The following is a 20,583-nucleotide window of genomic DNA, read 5'->3' as shown; positions in this document are numbered from 1 at the left end:
CTGTTGCTCGATGAGTTCTAGTCCGAACATCCTCTCTTAACACAGCATCTCCCAGTCTCTTCTCTTTCTGTTTTCTTCTCCTCCTCCTCTGTATTTCAGAAAAACTGAGCTCAGATCAGTTGGCGGGGTGTTGCTGTGTGCCTGTGGCTCGCACTCCTCATTAACAGCTTGGCTCTCTCTGGGGGACTGCAGGATCTGCCTGACATTTTGCTGACCAGGAACATACCGCAGAGAGACTCGACGGGAAGAGGAATGCGAGCCAAAGATCAGATTGAAACGAGATCATTAGATGGAATGCATCACGCCTGAGATTTCATATACGATATATTCTCTAAAACCCAAGAGGGTGAAGATGGAAGAGAAAAGAGTAGAAATGAATTTGTCATTTGCTGCAGAACCTTCCTGCAAAAGAAGAGAGAGAGAGAGTAGATTGAACAGAGACATGAGTGATTGATGAAAGACAGAGCAGCAGTTGAGGAAGATCATCACAGTGATTTGTAGATCATGAATGTTCAGATGAAGCAGAAGAGGGATTACACTGATTGCATAACTGTGTGTGCGAGAGAGTGTGTGTGCTGAAAGAGGAATGAAGAAGGGAACGGGATGTGAGGACAGCATCAGCGAGGGGATGAGAGTAGGTTTGAGGGATGAATACAAATTAGTTTTTTTTCCTTTGATTTTTTCTTTTTTTTTCAGCATTCTGTATGCTTCTTTTTACAATACACATTTCCAGTTCTAGGTGCTGATTGGTCAATGCCCTGTATGTTTACATGCACAGTTATGATCAAGCTACAGCAGGTAAGAAAGAAATCTCTCCTCTGCAAAGAAATTAAAAGGCACACGCATCTACATAAATGAGGACTTCTCTGAGGCTGTAATGAAGAAAAGAAAAGAACTGCTACCCAAGCTGCGCGCTGCCCGGAAAAGAGGAGAGATAGCCACTCTGAAATATGATAAACTGGTCATAAAATCCAAGAGTGGAGGAGCCTAGTTAGAAGTATGTAAACATTCATTTTTTTGTTTATTTGTATTTTTGTGTGTTTTTATTTGTAATTTAGATCATGGCTATTGACTTGTGTCATTCAGCTTTTCCAATTAAGGGTATTACAATAGCGCACTTGAATATCTGCAGTTTGAGATACAAAACTAATTGATTTTGCAGTACAATAGTATTGAAATTCTAGCTTTGTCTGAAACACACTTAGATTCTAGCTTCACGGATGCTGATGTGAAGATAGACGGTTATAGATTATTTAGGAGGGACAGAAATGGACATGGTGGTGGTGTTGCATTCTATGTTAAGGATAACATCCCAGTTAATGTTCGAAATGACCTCATATGGCAGAATATTGAAGCATTATGGGTACAAGTTCATTTACCACACATAAAGCCTATCTTAGTTGGATGTGTATAGACCTCCCAGTGCCAATACTCAATATTTGGATGACATATGTGAAATGTTTGATGCTGTTTGTGATCAAAACAGAGAGATATTTATTTTAGGTGATCTTAACATTGACTGGCTGTCACCAAACTGTCCAATGTACAAGAAGCTTAAATCTACAGCTACAATATGTGGCCTAAAACAAATCATAACTCAACCCACTAGGGTTGCTACCAGTACACTGGTGTTATCTGCAACATGTATAGATCATATATTTACAAACGCTTTTGAACAATGCTCCAAAGCAGTCTCTGTGCCCACTGGTTGTAGTGACCATAATATCATAGGAGTCACAAGGAAAACTAAATTGCCTAAAGGTGACTGTAAAATAATTCATAAAAGAACTTATAGATATTTCAACCAAGAGCAGTATGTGGGTGAAATCCAAAGTGTGGACTGGTCAGAAGTGTGTGAAGATCGTGACCCTGACTCAGCCCTTAATAGGTTTATGGATATACTAATGAAAATAGTCGACAAGCATGCTCCTCTCAGAAAAAGAGCTGTGAGAAATAAAAGTGCCCCTTGGTTGGACAAAAATCTTAAAAATGTAATGCTGTCTAGAGACAACGCTAAAATAAAAGCTAATATTTCTTGCGAATTAGCTGATCAAAAACAATACCGAACTCTTAGAAATAAAGTAGTCAAAATGAATAGAAAGAATAAAAAAGAGTACTTCCAGGAAAAGATTAATGAAGCAAAAAATGATGGTAAAAAACTATGGAACACTTTAAATCAAATAATGGGCAGGAGTAAGCACTCAGCTGCTTCATATGTTGAAAATGATGGAGTGTTCATTACAGATCCAGAGGGAATTGCTAATTATTTTAACAATTACTTTATTAGTAAGGTAGAGAAATTTCGATCTGGTATGTGTCCAAATACCTCAGCATCTTATGATGCAATATTAAGTAAGATAATGAGTGAGAAGAACCATTCTGTCACTTTCTCATTTAGTCAAGTTGACAGAGGTTCTGTTGGAAAAATTCTTGCAGCTCTTCCTGATGGAAAGGCATCAGGCATGGACCACTTGGACTCCAGGCTTATCAGGGTGGCAGCTGAAGCTCTGTCTTTTCCCATTGCTCATTTGGTCAACTTAAGTTTGTTGCAGGGCATATTTCCAGAGAAATGGAAGGAGGCTAAAATTATACCACTGCCTAAAAATAAAAGAGCTACATTTACAGGACAGAATAGCCGACCTATCAGTCTATTACCTTTACTCAGCAAAGTCATGGAAAAGATCGCTTTTGAACAAGTTTATAAATATTTTTTTTTCTAATAGGCTGATCACCAAGTACCAGCATGCATATCGAGAGGGTCACTCCACATGTACTGCTTTAACTCATATGACCGACAACTGGTTAGAAGAAATCGATGCAAACAGATTAGTAGGAGCAGTGATGTTGGACTTCAGTGCAGCGTTTGACCTGATAGATCACAAAATACTGCTTCAAAAATTAGAATGCTATGGTTTTACACCTTCGTCTCTGTCATGGATGGGGAGTTACCTATCCAATAGGAAGCAGCGGGTGTTCTTTAATGGTCAATATTCATCTACTAAGACAATACATTGTGGTGTGCCCCAGGGTAGCTGCCTTGGGCCTTTGCTATACTCGATCTTTACAAATGATTTACCTTTTATTGTGAAACATTCAACTGTTGTCATGTATGCAAATGATTCCACACTGTACTGTTCTGCAAAAACTCCTCATGATGTTTCAAATCTATTAAATCATGACTTGCAGAATATAAGCAAGTGGGTAAAAGATAACAAACTAGCTTTAAATGTAGACAAATCAACATCTATGATATTCTGGAAAAGATCAAAACTAATCACTGAGCCCTCTCTGAACTTGTCAGTCAATGGGCTGCAGCTAGGACAAGTGATGCAAGCCAAGTTACTGGGCGTCACCTTGGATTCTTACTTGTCTTGGTCAGCTCATATTGATGGAATGATAGCTAAAATGGGGAATGGTATTGCAATGTCCAGAAAATGTATGTCCTATGTCCTATGTATATTCCTATGTCCATTGCTAAACAGGTTGTTCAGTCTCTTGTTCTGTGCCATTAAGAAAACTGTCCAATTATATGGTCGTCTGCATCACAAAAAGACCTACGTAAGCTTCAAGTGGCACAAAATAGGGCAGCGAGGACTGTCCTCCAGTGCTCTCTTAAGACTAACGTGGCCCTGATGCATACACGCCTTTCTTGGCTCACAGTTGACGATAAAATCAAACTACGATTAACTTTAATATTGTGGAATGCAGTATTTATGAAACAGCCACAGTTTCTTTCTGAGCAGCTTGTTTTTGTAGGAAGTGGACACATGCCACCAGGCAGGCACTAGGTGGTGACATAAAACTTCCGCTTCCCAGGACAAATTTTCTGAAACGCACATCACTTTACAGAGCAATATCTATTTGGAATCGACTCTCTGTCTCATCACGCAGAGTTCAGAATAAATACAAATTTAAGAGGACAGTAACCCAGGAACTGCTGCAAATGACCTCGTGAAAGCTGGAAATTGTCATGTTCTTTCACTTGGTAATATTTTGAATGTAACTGTAATGTTTGAATTCTCTTGATTGTAATTTGTGTTTGTTTTGTGTAATTTTATGTTGTGAAGATTTTTAAAGAGGACCCCAGGAAGACTAGCTGCCATTAAATGGGCCGCTAATGGGGATCCTAATAAAACAATAAAACAATAAGCTACAGCAGGTTTTTGTTTTTAGTTAAGTTATTGTTTTTGTCAGTAACGGCTGAAGTGTGTTATTCCTAACAATGGCCTTTATAGCTGTGATTTTATTCGCAGTATAACACGGCTTCACAGATATTATAGAGTGCAGTCGTATGTCCACATTTTTAGCAGAATGGGTTCATATTCCTTTTCTTCATAGTGATTTAAAATAATTATTTGTAACACTTTAATTAAAACATTATGCATAATGGTGTCCATAATGTATGCTATAATGCATTATATCAGGGGTGTTCAAACTTGGTCCTGAAGGGCCACTGTCCTGCAGAGTTTAGCTCTAACTTGCCTCAACACATCTGACTGGATATTGGACACCCCTGTATTATATATTTTCATAAACAATTGTAAATAAAGCTAAAATGCAGACACAATTCATTGCATCATTAATTCAGACTTTCACAGTGCTGGAATTTGGCTATTAAATATGAAGTTGAAATTAAGATTAATAACCTCAGATGTCTTGAAAGGTTTTAATAGAATGATTAAAAATGTATTTCTTTATGGAGAAAATGAATGTGATTTTTACCACAGCACACAAATCTATGGCTTGAGTGTGTAATTTCTGCTCCATTAGTGGCACCAAATTAAATAGCAAAAATGACTGTGCTTTAACAGGTTTCCCATATTTCCGTCTGCCATTGCTTAATTATATAACCGTTGACGATAGTTATGACTCCTCTTATAATCCCTCATCTTTTTTTTCTCACTCACAATGAAATATTCATTGCTTGGCAGTGTGAATGAGTTCACCAGCAGAGTGTCTCAAACATGTTCCCTCCTTCACGTGTGGGAATATGTCACACTGTTTGCATGTGTGCATGCGTTGAGCATTCATCCATAAATTGCTTAGTCAGACAGGGATTAGACTGCTATATGCCTCAAATAGTGCATCACTCCAAGCTTCCTCACCCTCCATCCTACAGACTCCAGCAGTTCCCTCTGATTTCCAAATAACAGACCAGCAGTGGAAGTTGAAAAGGTGGAGTAAGTGTATTGACAGATGAGAAGAATTAGGAAGGTAATACACAAGAAAAGAGTTAGAAAAAATAAAAAAAGGGAATGAATATTTAATAATCTGTCCCCGAGTTTGACGTCAAGCCTCTTGACTGTACATACAGTATTAATAAATAAGATGCTCTTGTGTATTTATGAGTGAAACAGCAGGCTGTTGTCTTGAAGATGCTGCAAAGGATTGTAAAGTATGATGCTTTGCAGAATTGAGGTAAATAATATGCAAAATAATAAAAATAATGTATTTACAGAACAGGTAAATCTGGAAATGCATCATATTTTAGTGAATTTTAAAAAGCCATTTTTTTCTTATTTATTTGCATACATTCACAATCAACATTGGCAATGTTTGCAATGGATTGACATACTGATGCCGGCATATGGCACAATATATACTGAATATAAACACCTGCTATTTAAAAAATAAATAAATATATATATACTACAGTGTTGTGATGTTGCATGCATTGTGTAAAATAATTTTGTGCAAATATATTTTAAGATTTGGCAGTCAGATTCAGGAAAGAGATGTGGATAATCATGACTGATATTGTTTCCAGCTGGAAACGAAAGGTCACATCTAGAGCATTGCATTGTGGTATTCATGCAAGTGTTATTTTAGTCATATATTTTTATTATTTTATACATTTTATGAATACGTTTTTCTGTTTGTATTTTTCTGTTTTTGTTTTAAATTTAGTTAAAATTTTAGTAATTTTTTGTTTTGTCATTTTTTTTAGTTATTGTTTTTTTAAATGTCTATATAGTTTTTATCCATTTTTATTTACATTTTAATTAGTTATTTTATTTTAGTACACTCCTCTGCAAATTTTTTTTTTTTTTCTTTTTTTTTTTAAATGGGCCAAGACAAAACTTGTCAAATATTTTGTGGTCTTTTAATGGTCTTATCTATCTATAAATTACAGAAACGTCTGTCTGTCTGTCTGTGTGTCTGTGTGTGTGTCTGTTAACCGCATATCTCTCGAACCGTTAGTCCGATGGATTTCAAACTTGACAGGTGTCTCGCTACGGGCACGAGTAAGTGCAGTGCCAAGTTTGACGTTGTTTGGATGAGAAATACTAAAGATATGGTTAAATATATCATTTTTAAAAGGTTGTGGTTTAAAAATAAACATTCTGACATAAACACTCAGTCAGCTACACTGTTTACTTCTGAATATTATAGTTTGGTTCCTTCTGAATATTATAGTTTTCTTTACCAAGAAACCAACAATTACTAAAAACACACACAAAAACTGATTTTGCACGGGCATTTTGCACTAGTCCATTTTAATCACAAATCACTGGTCAGGAAATAATACTGCAAATACTGTAGATAAAGTAACCAGCACGGAATGGCTTTTACAGGAAGAAAAGTCAGTGCTGTTCCACTCAGTGTTAATGGCTTCAAACAGTTCATGAGTAGCTGAAAAATGTCTCCCAGTTCGTTTGAGTTTGCGAGACCCAATATTCACTAAAGGACTCTGAACAGGCCAAAACCTGAGCCTGATGGACACTTCTTGGTTGTCTTTGCAATTTGGGCAAGAGCATTGTCTTGTTGAAAAATATCATCTGATATATAACAACTTTTCAATTGTGGGAAGCAAGCCATTCTGCAATGTTCTCCTGCACTCCAAAGCATCAAATGACTTTTCACCGTGCAAGTAGCTCACACTAACAGCAGTTAAAAAGACTCCCCACACAATGACACAGTCTTTTCCTCTACTTCACTATGGTAGATGCATGTATTATTATATTTCTCAGCAGATTTGCTAAGACGTTGGTCTGGAGCATCAACATGCAACTCATGTTTCATTCATCACTCCACACACAACTTCCCATATTCTGCCAAAAACTTCATTCTGTTGTGGTAGATTTTTCCCTAAACCTAACTATCTGGGGCGTCTCCAAATCGACACCCAATTGATCTTAATATCTGTGGCGTCCCCAAATCGACACCAGTACCTTTATCTTGGGGCGTCTACAAATCGACACCCAATTCCTTAAACTGGGGCGTCTACTAATCGACACCCAATACCTTTATACTCTAGCTCTTGCGTCTTCAGTCGACAACTGGCCGAGTTTCTAACTAACTTGCTTCCCTAAACTAGCTTCCTGCGCAGGAATAAATCGACAAACAGACCTGCAAATGTCCTTTAAATGCTTTAATCACGGCCAGGAGATCTTCCCGAGCAGTTCTCAGGGAATCTCTCCCAAGAAGCAAGGCCGGAGGATCTCAGACAAATTCCATTGAGAATCCCACCGGAAAATACGGATACAACAGTTTTTATAGAATCGAGAAAACAAATAAGACTAACATGTCACCTTCAATATGATTGGTTCAAAAGCCCCAACATTTTTCCTCTGTCACTGGCACAAGCAAACTCTGATTTTGTGATTACTTATCACAAGGTTTTGAGAACTAGTCATTTGTCTAGTTTCACTTCCTCTTTCTGTTATTTATACACACACATACTCAAAGTCACAAGTTTTCCCCTAAACGTTTGGAAACATTAAAAGCATATGAATGATGTTCCTGCAAGAAAAACAAATGTTAGTTGATTAATTAAAGTTGATTAATTAAAATCCATCACACTGTTTTTGATGTTTTTCTGAGCAATGGACTTTTAAGTGTATTTGTTTACATTTTGCTAATTTCCTGACCAATCATTTGTGACAATTAAAAGCTTAGTGTTTCTGCTTTTTGGGTTGGGCTGTTTTTTCTTTTCTTTTTTTTTTTTTCCCAGGAACATCTACATCTATTTTTTTATAAATATATTTTATCTTATTTCAGTTATCTTTTATTTTATTACGCAACAGTTTTTAAAATATAGTTAACTAACCCTTCCATGTAGTTGTATGCCTATTTTGGCAAATATAGTAGGTCGTTCAGGTATTCTTCGTAGCCTAATGTGCACAATGAACATACAATATACTCCAGAAATAGTATGTAATAATATTAGTATGCTATGCTGAACATTGATTTTTATTTAATTTTTTTAAATAGTGGCTAGTAAGTGCTACTTCATTCTAAACAGGCCTAACAGTCATACTGTCCAGTTTTATCAATGCAGTAGTTATTCAGCTATTTCATGCTTACAGAAAATTTGCATAGGTAATAGTCTATTTCAAATAGAGCCGCACTTTCTCTTTTCATACTTTTAGAGTGCACTAGATTAATTAGTAACATCTTGGTAATTTGTTTGCGCTTTAGGGTAGATGTGCATCTGTTGTGTAAGTGGAGTTGAGTTGTGTGTGTGGAGACGCAAAAGCCACACGTAAATGATTTTCCACTGGGGATCGGCCTCTTCTTTGCCTCTGAATTAATGATGTGGTGGATTGTGTCTGCGCTCCGCGCTAAAGGCATGAAGGCATAAAGGCATGTCAAATCCGCTCCTGCCAGTTGGCTGGTGCTTTAAAGGCTGATTTCCCAGGCCTCTTCTTTTACAACTGCTGCATGTTATGTAAAGGATCTTTAGAGATAAGCTGAGGTCTGTCTTTAGGCTGGTGCCGGTCTGCATATGGCGATCTGATCATTTGCGTATGTTTTCTTAATTCCAGGATTTCTGACGTCAAGTGCCGTTTGCTGCGGTCACGTTGAGAGGGTGCCTGATGTCTCCGGTTTGGTTCTTATGTGTTTTAATTCCTCTCTGAGAAGAAATGTATACATTTCTCAATGTGACCAGGCAACAGTGCATAACAGTGCATGTGAAATAGGCAACAGTGCATAACTCATACAAGAAAGACATATGTATCTGGAACAAAATTTTCTAATTGGGTGAGCTATCTCTTTAAAGTGCAAATATATATATTTGCACTTTAAAGAGATAGCTCACCCAATTTGAAAATTTTGTTCCAGATACATATGTCTTTCTTGTATGAGTTATGCACTGTTGCCTCTTTCACATCCTTCTAAAGTAATTTGACAGCTTTGTGTGAAGAACAGACTGAAATTATGCCTATGCCAAAGAACTTTATATCATAATACAGTACTTGCTCGCTTGGCTGTTAATAAATGCATACTTGTTATGTTATTTCGCCTCCCGAGTCTTTCTGGTAGAACTGTGATTTCTTGTTGCATCGCTGCATCAGTTGGAAGGGAATTATACTGATATAAATTAAGTTCCAAGTGCCAAACTAAAGGGAACACTAATCAACATATGGTGACTTCAAAGTGAAATCAATTTATGATGCAATTTATGTGATGTTCTCTCACAGTTTTCAGTTGTGAGATTGACAATTCAACATTCAAAATGAGTTTATAAAATGAGTGAATGCAACTAAGGAGAAAGATAACTGCAGAAATGGAGGAAATTAGTAGAAATCTATTAAGAATTGCCCTGCCTTAAAAAATAAATCGCTTTTGCTTGACAAAAAGGTACTCAAACCAATCAATTAATCTTAACTTGGGTTTTGATAACTGTACACTCGCACACAGGACTGCAACGCAAATTTTCATTAAGGTAATAACTTGCCATTTTGGTCTGTTTCTCACCAAACCCTACCTTCAGAACGCTTGGGATATGCTGCACGAGTTGCATAGGGTTATTTTACAACAGATTTAAAGCATCACCACCATTGATGATCCACCATTCTCTGACATTAAATGGGCAAATACGAGCAGGACTTTTTTTCTGTGTGTGAAAAAATAATAAATTATATTTATTTATATTTTTTGAAAATGTAAAAAATGCTGAACGTTTTCTGTGAGGGTTGTGTTTAGGTGTACAGGGTACAATATACAGTTATAGTAAAAAATCATTATGTCAATGTAACCCCATTAAACATGCTGGTCTCTACCCCCACTGCTGGACTGTCACACTATTTTGTCAAAAACACACTCCTCTGTCTCTCTAAGAAACACTCAAGAGAATTTATATTTCTACTTATTGCACTTTTGTAAATCATTTCATACATGGTTTGATCATTTCTGTGTAAGGAGATCTTTTCCTGCTCTCTGGAAAATGTAAGGTGCTTTTTATATATTAATTTAGCTAAAACTATAATAACTGGTTCAGAAATTTTAGTAAGATGTTTATTTTTATATTATAAATTTTATTTATAATCATTTCATTTGAAATATATTTTATATTATATTTTACTCAACTGTTTGAAATATTGTGTTTCATATATCACCTTATGTTAATTTTGTCATGATTCCTGTCTTGTGTTCTCCTTGTCTTGTGTGGACTTTTGTTATTTCCTGTTCTGTGCCATGTTTTGTAGTCCTTTGTAGTTTTTCTTGTTTATTAGTCTCCCCAGGTGTTTCTGATTAACCACGCCCCCTTGTTATCTTGTTTAGCTTGTTTGCCTATGTATTTAAACCTCTGTGCTTCCTTCAGTTGTTGTTTTTTGGTCGTTGTAGTTGTTCCATGTTCCATGTTCCATGTTCCAGAGTTCTGTTGTTTGCCCTGGATTTTGTGCTTGCATGTGGATTTTCTCTCCGCCTCGTCCATGTCTACGTCATCGTTACAAATTTAGTTAGAATAGTTAGAATATATTTGCATTGGTTTTCATGTATAACAGCCTGATCGTTTTTCTAACTTATGGAGAAAAACAAAACTTAACTTTGACTCGCTAGTAAATAGCAAAAAAATGTAAACCATCAAAAATATGAAGATTTAATGTTTTATCTCTGTTTGTTGATCAATTTATTGCTATTACGTGATCTGTCATGTAATTTTATGTAATTTTTATCCAATAGAGAAAAGTATACAGCTTTACTATATATTTCAGTGTAGACCATCTGAAAAATAAATAAAACAGCATTGAGCCATTTACTCATAAATATTAACTAATTAAAAAATATTGTTAAAAAAATTATTTAAAAACTTTTGTTGATATACTATCAAACATTGCCTGTAAGGCTCTGATCTTCAGAAGTTGTCAGAATTGAGGTGTCATTTTTTGGGGTGCCTCTTTCTTTCACACTTTCTCCCAGAAAGACAGGATGGGAGACAGTTGCCCCAGGAAGAAAGGACGATAGCTTATCATAACAATCAATGGATAAGAGACTGAGTATATAAAATTGAACCATTTTGTTTTGACCCCTGACTGTTTCTTGAAGACACCGGTATAAACATCTAATTCTATTGATCTTACAGCCCTGGTCAGTGTAGACAGGGGCGTAATTTGTGGGGGGGTTGGGGGGGAGATAACCCCCCCAATATTTAAATCTATGCATTACAACCCCCCCAATATTTATACCATGATCACATGAAAAATATGCAGACCCAAACTTCAACCCCCCCAATGTTCAAACCAAATCTACGCCCTTGAGTGTAGAGGTGTCAAAATGATCATATTTTGGGGCCTCCCAGAAAATACAGGATGGGAGACAGTTGTCTGTGATGGTTTATGTTCGCTCACGTTTGCGATCACTCTATAATAAAACTTTAGAGGTGACTATCCTGCCTTTTAATTGTTTGATGCTTCCAGAAACAAATTGCAAGCCAAATACACAACAGCAACACACAGTCAGGATGGGGGTGCGGTGCCCCTGCATCTCAGTTCATCTAAGTTTCTCATACACCTCATCTCATGTTGATAAGCTTGAACCCTATCTGTAACACTGTAAAACTTTTCACTGTAAATTTACAGTAAAATACTGGCAGCTGGGTTGCCAGCCACATACTGTATTTTTACAGAACTAGTACTGTAAACAGCATTTACAGTATTGTACTGTAAAACGTTGTACTGTAAATTTACAGTAAAATACTGGCAGCTGGGTTGCCAGCCACATACTGTATTTTTACAGAACTAGTACTTTACAGTATTGTACTGTAAAACGTTGTACTGTAAATTTACAGTAAAATACTGGCAGCTGGGTTGCCAGCCACATACTGTATTTTTACAGCACTAGTACAGTAAACAGCATTTACAGTACTCCACTGTAATTACCAAATACAGTATATACCACATACTTTTACAATATTAAACTTGTCTACAGCAATAAATTGTATAGTAGTCACACTAGGAAAAAGAAAACAACATTTTCTGGGTTTTAAAACATTTATTTTGGTTAAAAGCAAAGATCAGAAAATTGCCTTCTGTGAACATGTTGGCTGAATTTTTTTAAACATAAAATTAAATTTTAACACTTAACAACAAATAGGTAACACTTAGCGCTTAATTAAAGGGATAGTTCACCCAAAAATTTAATTTGGACCATGATTTACTCACCCTCAAGTCATCCTAGGTTTATAAGACATTCTTCTTTCAGACGAATACAATCAGAGTTCTATTAAAAAATGTCCTGGCTCTTCCAAGCTTTATAATGGCAGTGAATTGCTGTTTCTGTTTTGAAGTCCATACAAGTGCAAACGAAATCCCATTCAAAGTCTGCAAGTTTTTGCAGAAGTGAGGACATCTGTAGGCTTACAGTGTTCTTTTTTTGCACAACTTGGCCAGTTTTCTTTGAAGTTACTTGTCCTTTCTTTGTTTTTGATCCACGTTCAGGATTGATGTCAAGAAAGCGTCTAAAAGGCAGAAAAGAAAGAAGAAAAAAAAACAATGAAATATTATGGACTGAGTTTAAATATTTTGACAGAGAGAGACAGCACAAAAGATGTGTAAATAGAAACCAGATAACGTTTTTAACGACTAGTTTGTTTGGATAAAACTGAACAACATGAAAAAAAATGCAATGTTGGATGTTGTGATCAATAACTGATATTTTTTCTGCCCTGGTTAAAATACATCAACTCAATGTGTCTGTTTACATGCGCACTGTCAACTAACTAAACTTTTGGAAGTGGGGTTGCCAGATTTAAAGTTTTATTCTACAACTTTTAATATCATCCCCTCATCAGGTCCCATCAGAGTATCAGTGGAAAGGCAGTCAAAGACTCTGTTTATATAGAGCACACATTGCCAGAATGCAGCCCAAACCTTTGTGACAGAAATAATTTAACTTTAATTGCAAGCCTTGCAATGTTTATTGCATACATGACTACATGATAATGTTAAACATGACATTTACCAGACTAAAATGCATGTTTGCACCCAAAAATGAAAATTCTGTCATTATTGCTCACCCTTAAGACTTTCGTTCATCTTCGGGACACAAATTAAGATATTTTTGATGAAATCTGGGAGGTTTCTGTCCCTCCATTGACATCAATGTCATTGCAACTGTCAAAGCCCAGAAAGGTGGTAGAAACATTGGTAAATAGTACATATAACTACAGTGGTTCAACCTTAATATTATGAAGTGACGAGAATACTTTTTGTGCGCAAAATAACCCCAAAATAACGACATTGTTGAATAATCTCTTCTTTTACATGTCATTCTCCTACACGGTTTTGTGAGGATGAGTGGGCCGGAGCGTATTAAAGGATAACTCTTGCCAAAATGCAACCTAGGGTCTTTTTGTTAATCTACCGAGGCAAACTTCCATTTAAAAGCATAATTAGGATGGAAACACCACTTTTAAGTTTGACCGTATTTTCGTTTACGGTCAAATTGCCTTTTGAATGGGAGTGCTAGGGGCACGACTATGATAGCATTAAAAATCGCTATTTTTTTAAACACTAAGGAGGCTCGACACAACATGAAACTGTGCTGGAAGAATCACCAGGGGCTCTACACATGAACTCCAGCATGGAGAACATTGTTTGTGTACACAGAGTTTACTAAAAAGAAAGATTTTGAACAACTCGCTGAAGCTGTGTCCGCCTGCATTTTGACAGTCAAAAATAGTCGTTCTAATAACTTTATTCTAGAGCTGCTGTAAAGCCAAAACAATCTATGTTACTGTAATTTCCTATTATCACTGTAAAGCTGCTTTGAAAATCTATATTGTTATAAGCGCTATATAAATGAAGGTGACTTGACACTGTTTACACTACATCAACAGCGTAGGAGAATGACGTGAAAGAGTAGAGATTGTTGAATAATGTCGTTATTTTGTTTGTTTTTTTGTGCACAAAAGTATTCTCATCGCTTCATAATATTAAGGTTTCACCACTGTAGTTACATGGATTATTTAAACGATGTTTTGACTACCTTTCTGGGCCTTGAAAGTTGCAAAGACGTTTCTGTCTATGGCTGGTTCAGAAACCTCTCAGATTTCATCAAAAATATCTTCATTTGTGTTCTGAAGATGAATGAAGGTCTTACAGGTTTGGAACGACATGAGGGTGAGCAATTAATGACAGAATTTTCACTAATCCTTCAACTGAAAACAACTTGCACTGACATATCTTAAAATATATGACTGCCACTGTTTTATCTCAAGATGCACACCAGTAATGTTTTTTTTTTTATTAGACATTTTTATAAAAGCTGCTTTAATACCCTAATTTTATTAAGGCCTAGACCTGGCTTAAGCTAAGCCCAGTATGGAAACCAGGGCCATATTATTCATACCAGTAGTCAGCTTAATAAATACTGTCAAGACAAGTCACAATTCAGTCTAATATTTATATGAATGGCAAATATGCTAATGACTAACCTCTGAACAAACTCAAGGTGCTGCCTCTTCCTGGTACTGCAAGCTGAAGTTATATGAGGAGGTAAACAGCGCTGCCAGGCCAGGGATGAAGTTAGGCTGTGATCCTTTCCACACACACCTTGACCTTCCAAACGTAATGTCCAGCACTGGTTGCTTAGAGATTGACCTGTAATTGAAAAAAAAAAAAAGAATTAATAAATAATATTAATAATTAAAATAACTATTGTGGGTTCCACTGTGGTTCGATGTAGTTGTCTATCTGTTCATAGTTCTATAAATTAAAATTTTCACATAAAAATTCAAATTGATTAGGGTTAGAACACTAAAACGCACTGCCATATTATTTTGCTTGTTTTAAGCATAAACTCACTAAATTTTGACTTATTCTTTCAGAAAACAAGACAATTTTTACTTGTCAATTAAATGCTTCTTCATGTAACAATTTTAGATATCTGGACTGGAAACAAGAAAAAAAAACACTAATTAAGAAAAACATATTTTGCAGTGGAGTGAGTAAATGATGGCTTTTCATTTTAGGTTTAAACTTAAACCTTTAATGTTTACATACCAAATAAGGCGTGGACTCTCTGGCAAATGTAGATTGCTGGACATCAGAGTTGCAAATTCCTGAAACAATTTTTAAAAAGGACAGCACAACCATGATCAACAGAACCAAAACATAAAACATATTACAGATTAATAGGAACTTTCGATTTTCTTGTGCTAGCAAAATTCTGACAACGATTCAAAAGCACGATCACAGAACTGACACAGCATTTGATAGCATTATTATTTATTTTTTTTACCACATAGACTATAACTGTAACACTACTTAAAAGCACTTACATTAGCACTGGACCATTAACTACAAGCCTGAAACGAAAAAAAAAAAAAAAAAAAAAAAAAAAAATATATATATATATATATATATATATATATATATAAGCAGGTCATGCAAATAACATGGTATATGTTGCCTATTATGTGAAATATCGAAGTTAACGTTAACGTTACTTGGTAAACAGGTGGAACAGAGTGAATTGTTTGCGCGGCCGCGGTAGTAAGTTAAACCGCGTTCGCAAAATCAAACCAAATAAGCATTCATGAAAACAATGTAGAAATGCGAACGCAAAAAACAACAAAATATATTGGCTTACCGTATCACTCAGTTGAACAATTTTCCATCTTCTCAAACTCTAAATCCCAATAATCGTCACAGGCGCAGGTTATTCAGATGACAAATTCTTCCATCCGTCTTCATGTAACACGTTAATGTCGCCCATTTTTTGCTGCGTCACAGGCAACTAATGTTTGAAACACGAACCGAAGCTCACAAAATCTTAAAAATTGCTCACAGATTCGCAGACACTGTTTATCTTGTTAACAGGAATGATTATTCTGTTCAGTTGAATCCCGCTGACAAATCAAGTTTGCCTGTAGTAGCTACTGTCGGCGCGCGTCTCATTTGAACTGAATTGAGCGCGAAAGAAATCAATCCCACAATGCAGTGCTTTTACAGTATGATACTGTATTACGAATTTATCGGGTTGAAAACAGAAATGTGCTGTATATTTACAGCTGTTCTGTAAAATATACAGCCTAATACTGTATTATGGAAATACAGTACAATTCTGTAGGAAATTCGCTGTGAATTTACAGTAAAGTTTTACAGTGAAAATACTTATATTTAATCAAATTTCATCTTATTTCATATGTCTATTATTTGATATGCTTTTATTTATCAGCAATGCTTCTTATTTCTCTAAACTCATTTGTATCATTTTATTTTCACATAGACATTATGGACGGTTGTAATCCGAAAACAATTCAAAGAGCTGTGGACTCTAAGCATCTAGAGACAAAAAAAAAAAAAAAAACTCATCTCAGGTAAGTTCACTTCATCTCATGCTTAAAAGATTAAAACTAACTTTAAAATACTTATGCTTACTAAAATTAATCTTATTTCATATATCTATTATTTTATGTTTTGTTTATCAGCAATTATTTTTATTTCTTTAAACTCATTTGTGCCGTTTCATTCTCACACAGACATTATGGACGTTGCTGTTCAATCTGAAAACCAAGCCTCCGACCGTTTGCCAGGTCTCTTCTGATCATAAATTATCGTTAACCTGCAATAATAAAAAGACATCCTGAAAAAAACATTCACTTCCTAATCACACTACAGACGGGGGTCATAAACACACAAACACAAACACTCTGGAAACGGATGGTCAGAAGGTCACACCTGCTGGCCATAAATGGTCATAAAAGGTCATAAATCACAAGTGACACAATGTCCCCTATATAAACTACTGACAAAAATATCCCTTTTAACTAATCTACTATAATTTAGTCTACTTATGGGGATTTGGCCATCCAGTCTTTCTGAGACTTTTCAAATGACCAAACATAAACGTAAAAAAAATCACAAAGAACATTGTATTTTACATGCTGAGTTAAGGAAGTGGGCAAGGACACACCTGTGAAGACAAATGTTTTCATGTTGATGATAATCAACAATAATCAATGATAACATGAGTACAGGTGTATATGTGCTTATGTGGGCAGGGAAAGAGGAAATAAAGTATCTAAAGTATCATTTCAACGTACATAACTGATAACAATAACTAGATGTACCGCATGGCGGTACAAAATATGACCGCCGCTCAGGCCTGCACTGGCTTTCCACAAAAAGAAATGACGTGGAGTAATTTGGCTGTATTGCGTGTTTATGTATATACCTAAAAAAAGTAGTAGTATGTGCATGTCTGTCTGTGTGTGTGTGTATGTGTGTGTGTTTGTGTATGTGTGTGTCTGTGTGTGTGTGTGTGTCTGTGCGTGTATGTATGCGTGCGTACATGTGTGTGAGCGTGTGTGTTTGTGTGTGTGTCTGTGCATGTGGATTTGTATGTGTGTGTGTATGGGTGTGTGTCTGTGCGTGTGGATGTCAGTGTGTGTGCATGCTTGCGTTTGTTTGTATTCCTGCATGTGTGTGTGTGACAGTTAGGGTTGCCAACTTCAGAAAAGGAAAATGCGGGACAATCGTGGTTATTTATAGGAAAATGAGGGACACTCAAAATATTTGTACTGTATCACACAGTGTACGTCATTTCAGTGTCTGCAGTTAAGTTTGTGTTTAAAAGGTTATCAGACATAAACACATTTGTATTGCTTAACCTATTTATGTATTTAATTCTAAAAATAATTTTAATGTCATACATGAAAAAAGTCACATTACAAACAAACCATAGTTCAAAATAACAGCATTTATCTAAAATAGAAAGCTTTTTTAACATTATACACTAGGCTTACAGTTCAAAAGTTTGGGGTTAGTAAGATTATTTTTTGGGGAAAAAAATAAAGAAAGTAATTGCCTACTTTTATTCAGCAAGGATGCATTACATTAATCAAAAGTGACAGTTAAGATAATGTTACAAAAGCTTTCTATGTACTTTCTAAAAGCTTTAAAACATTAATAATAATCAGAAATGTTTTTTGAGCATATTATTCCCTCAGGTAGATTACATGTTTTCTTGCGTGGCTGGATGTTAGACTCATGAACAATAATCACGTTGTTTGCATTCGCCAAAATTGATTAGCCGAAATCAAAACGTGGACAGTGAAAGGAAATTACCGTTAGCGCGAGACGAGTCCGGCTTGAAGCGGAAGCGACCAGACGGCAGAGGATGTTCGCAAATCAAACAATGATTTGTCTCAAAACAGTGATTAAAAAAAGCTGTGATTGGATGATGACAGGTGTCGGTGATCATTCTCAAGTGTCGTGGTCAGCACTGCTGCTGTTGCTGTTGTATCAGTCAGTGGTTTATCAGCTTGTCAAAAAACGGGACACGGGAGGTCACGCAAGGGACAAATAAATTAGGCCCAAAATGCGGGACGTCCCGCCTAAGTCGGGACAGTTGGCAACCTTAGTGACAGTATCATCCTAAACCAGCAACCCTTCGCTCAACACCACCATCTACAGGCCGATGAGTGTACAGTCACTAAATGTGCACATAAATGAATTTATTTTATACCCCCCCATGGATGAAATTCTACGAAACTTAGCATACCCCCAGAGGATGTCAAGTTAATCATACACATGAAATATGGTGCAGTTCTGAACATCTCAACTGAAGATAGGGGCGATTAAAGCAGAATAATATTGCATTTTCATTTTTTATGGGAGGGGCGCAAATCACAAATGAGTGATTATGGGCTAGGTTGATGTGGGCCCTTAAGAGCAACATACCATCAAAATTTCTTCATCCTCGGTGCCACGGTTCAGGTAGTTATTTAGGAAAAACAGCATTTTTTGGGTTTGGGGGGGCCCAGCGCGGGGGGGGGGGGGGGGGGGGGGGGGGGGGGGGGGAGTGGCCCCCGGGGACCAAACGAAATTTTTCCGTAAAAGTCTAGTGGGGCTACATGCCCACCAAATTTCATGTTCCCCGGTGTTTCGGTGTCCCTGGTATCGTTGACGAAAAATTCAGTAGATGACGAAAAAAAAAAAAAAAATAACTTTGACAATCCCTATATGACCGCTTTCGCTAGCTACGCTAGCGGCGGTCATAATAAGAGAAACTAACTAGGAGTATATATATATATATTATTTTACTTGGAAACCTCACATATTTCGCAAGATTTTTTGGTAACACTTTAGAATACTGTATCTTACTTACTGCATAACTTATAAGGAATTATTGAAGAACTAATAGGTAATTCTTCATTAACTAGTTATTCACTACTGTTAACTACTAAGGAAGTTGTGTTAACTAATCAGTATGTCCAGCTATTCTCAATGCTCATAATGGATCAACACCAGACATGCAGTCAATTAATACCCAATAGGTAATCAGGAAACAAGTAACAGGTGCACAGGGAGACACATCTCTAGGACACATCTGACTTTCTTAAATGTCTGTCTCAGATTGGTCATCTAGGTCAGGGTGTTTTGCTTGCTACTATGGATGTAACCTCTTTATATACAAACATTCACCATACTGATGGTTTGACTGCCTTGAAGTATTTCCTTGATCTTCGGACTAATGATGATGGTCTACCTACTAAATTCATTGTAGATATGTCTGAATTAGTGCTCACTAAAAACTATTTCTTGTTTGAACATCAATATTACCTTCAGATCAGTGGCACAGCTATGGGTGCCACTATGGCCCCTGACTATGCCAATTTATATCTTGGTTTTTTGGAAGAACAGTATGTGTTCAATAACAATCCTTTTTTGGAGAAGATAATATTGTTCAAGAGATACATTGACGACTGTTTTGTGATTTTTCATGGCTCATTATCTGAATTTGAACTGTTTGTCTTATACATGAATTGCTTAAGATCTTCTATTAAGTACACCTATACAGCGAGTGCCACTAGTGTGAACTTTTTAGACACCTGTATTTCTGTTATTGATGGACATATTGTTTCTTCTTTATATAGGAAAGACACAGAGAAAAATAGCTTACTTCATGCCACAAGTGCTCACCCAACATCCCTGAAACGTGGTCTGCCTTTCAGTCAGTTCACCAGATTGCATCGTATCTGCTCTGACAAAAATGACTTTGAGGTAAAAGCAAGACTTCTATACAGAGATTTTAACTCTAGGGGATATCCCAACAGTTGGCTTGATACAGCACTAAACAAAGTACGTGCCTCTGGTACACATTCGTCTAATTTGGTCTCCAAACAAAATGAGAACCGCTGCATTCTAAAACTGACCCATAGTCCTTTGAGCAGAGAAATTAGAAACATTGTTAATTCTCATTGGCATATAATTAAAAGTGATTATCAACTGAATGGACTTTTTCAAAATTTGCCTCTTTGTGTCTTTTCTAGAAGCTCAAACCTTAGAGATAGGCTGGTCCATGCTGATATTGCCACGCCTCCTTCTAGCACTCTTTCTAATGCCCAGG

At 36.3% G+C, this 20,583-nt stretch overlaps 2 long non-coding RNA genes across 2 annotated transcripts; one reads left to right on the top strand and one right to left on the bottom strand.

Moving 5' to 3' along the window:
- The first annotated feature begins 366 nt into the window (after window positions 1-366).
- LOC311097148 lies at window positions 367-16,845 on the top strand. The gene is made up of 3 exons (XR_014609196.1): window positions 367-997; window positions 16,459-16,549; window positions 16,712-16,845. It is a non-coding gene; the product is annotated as an uncharacterized lncRNA (long non-coding RNA).
- Window positions 12,579-15,289, bottom strand: LOC311095964. Its single transcript, XR_014608931.1, has 3 exons — window positions 15,231-15,289; window positions 14,663-14,828; window positions 12,579-12,685 (listed from the first exon to the last, which is right to left on the bottom strand). It is a non-coding gene; the product is annotated as an uncharacterized lncRNA (long non-coding RNA).
- Window positions 16,846-20,583: the final 3,738 nt, after the last annotated feature.

The sequence above is a fragment of the Abramis brama genome (assembly GCF_963993115.1).
Source record: "Abramis brama genome assembly, chromosome: 1".
Classification (NCBI taxonomy): Eukaryota; Metazoa; Chordata; class Actinopteri; order Cypriniformes; family Leuciscidae; genus Abramis; species Abramis brama.
Note: the sequence above shows the minus strand (reverse complement) of the source record. Positions and strands in the feature narration are given on the sequence as shown.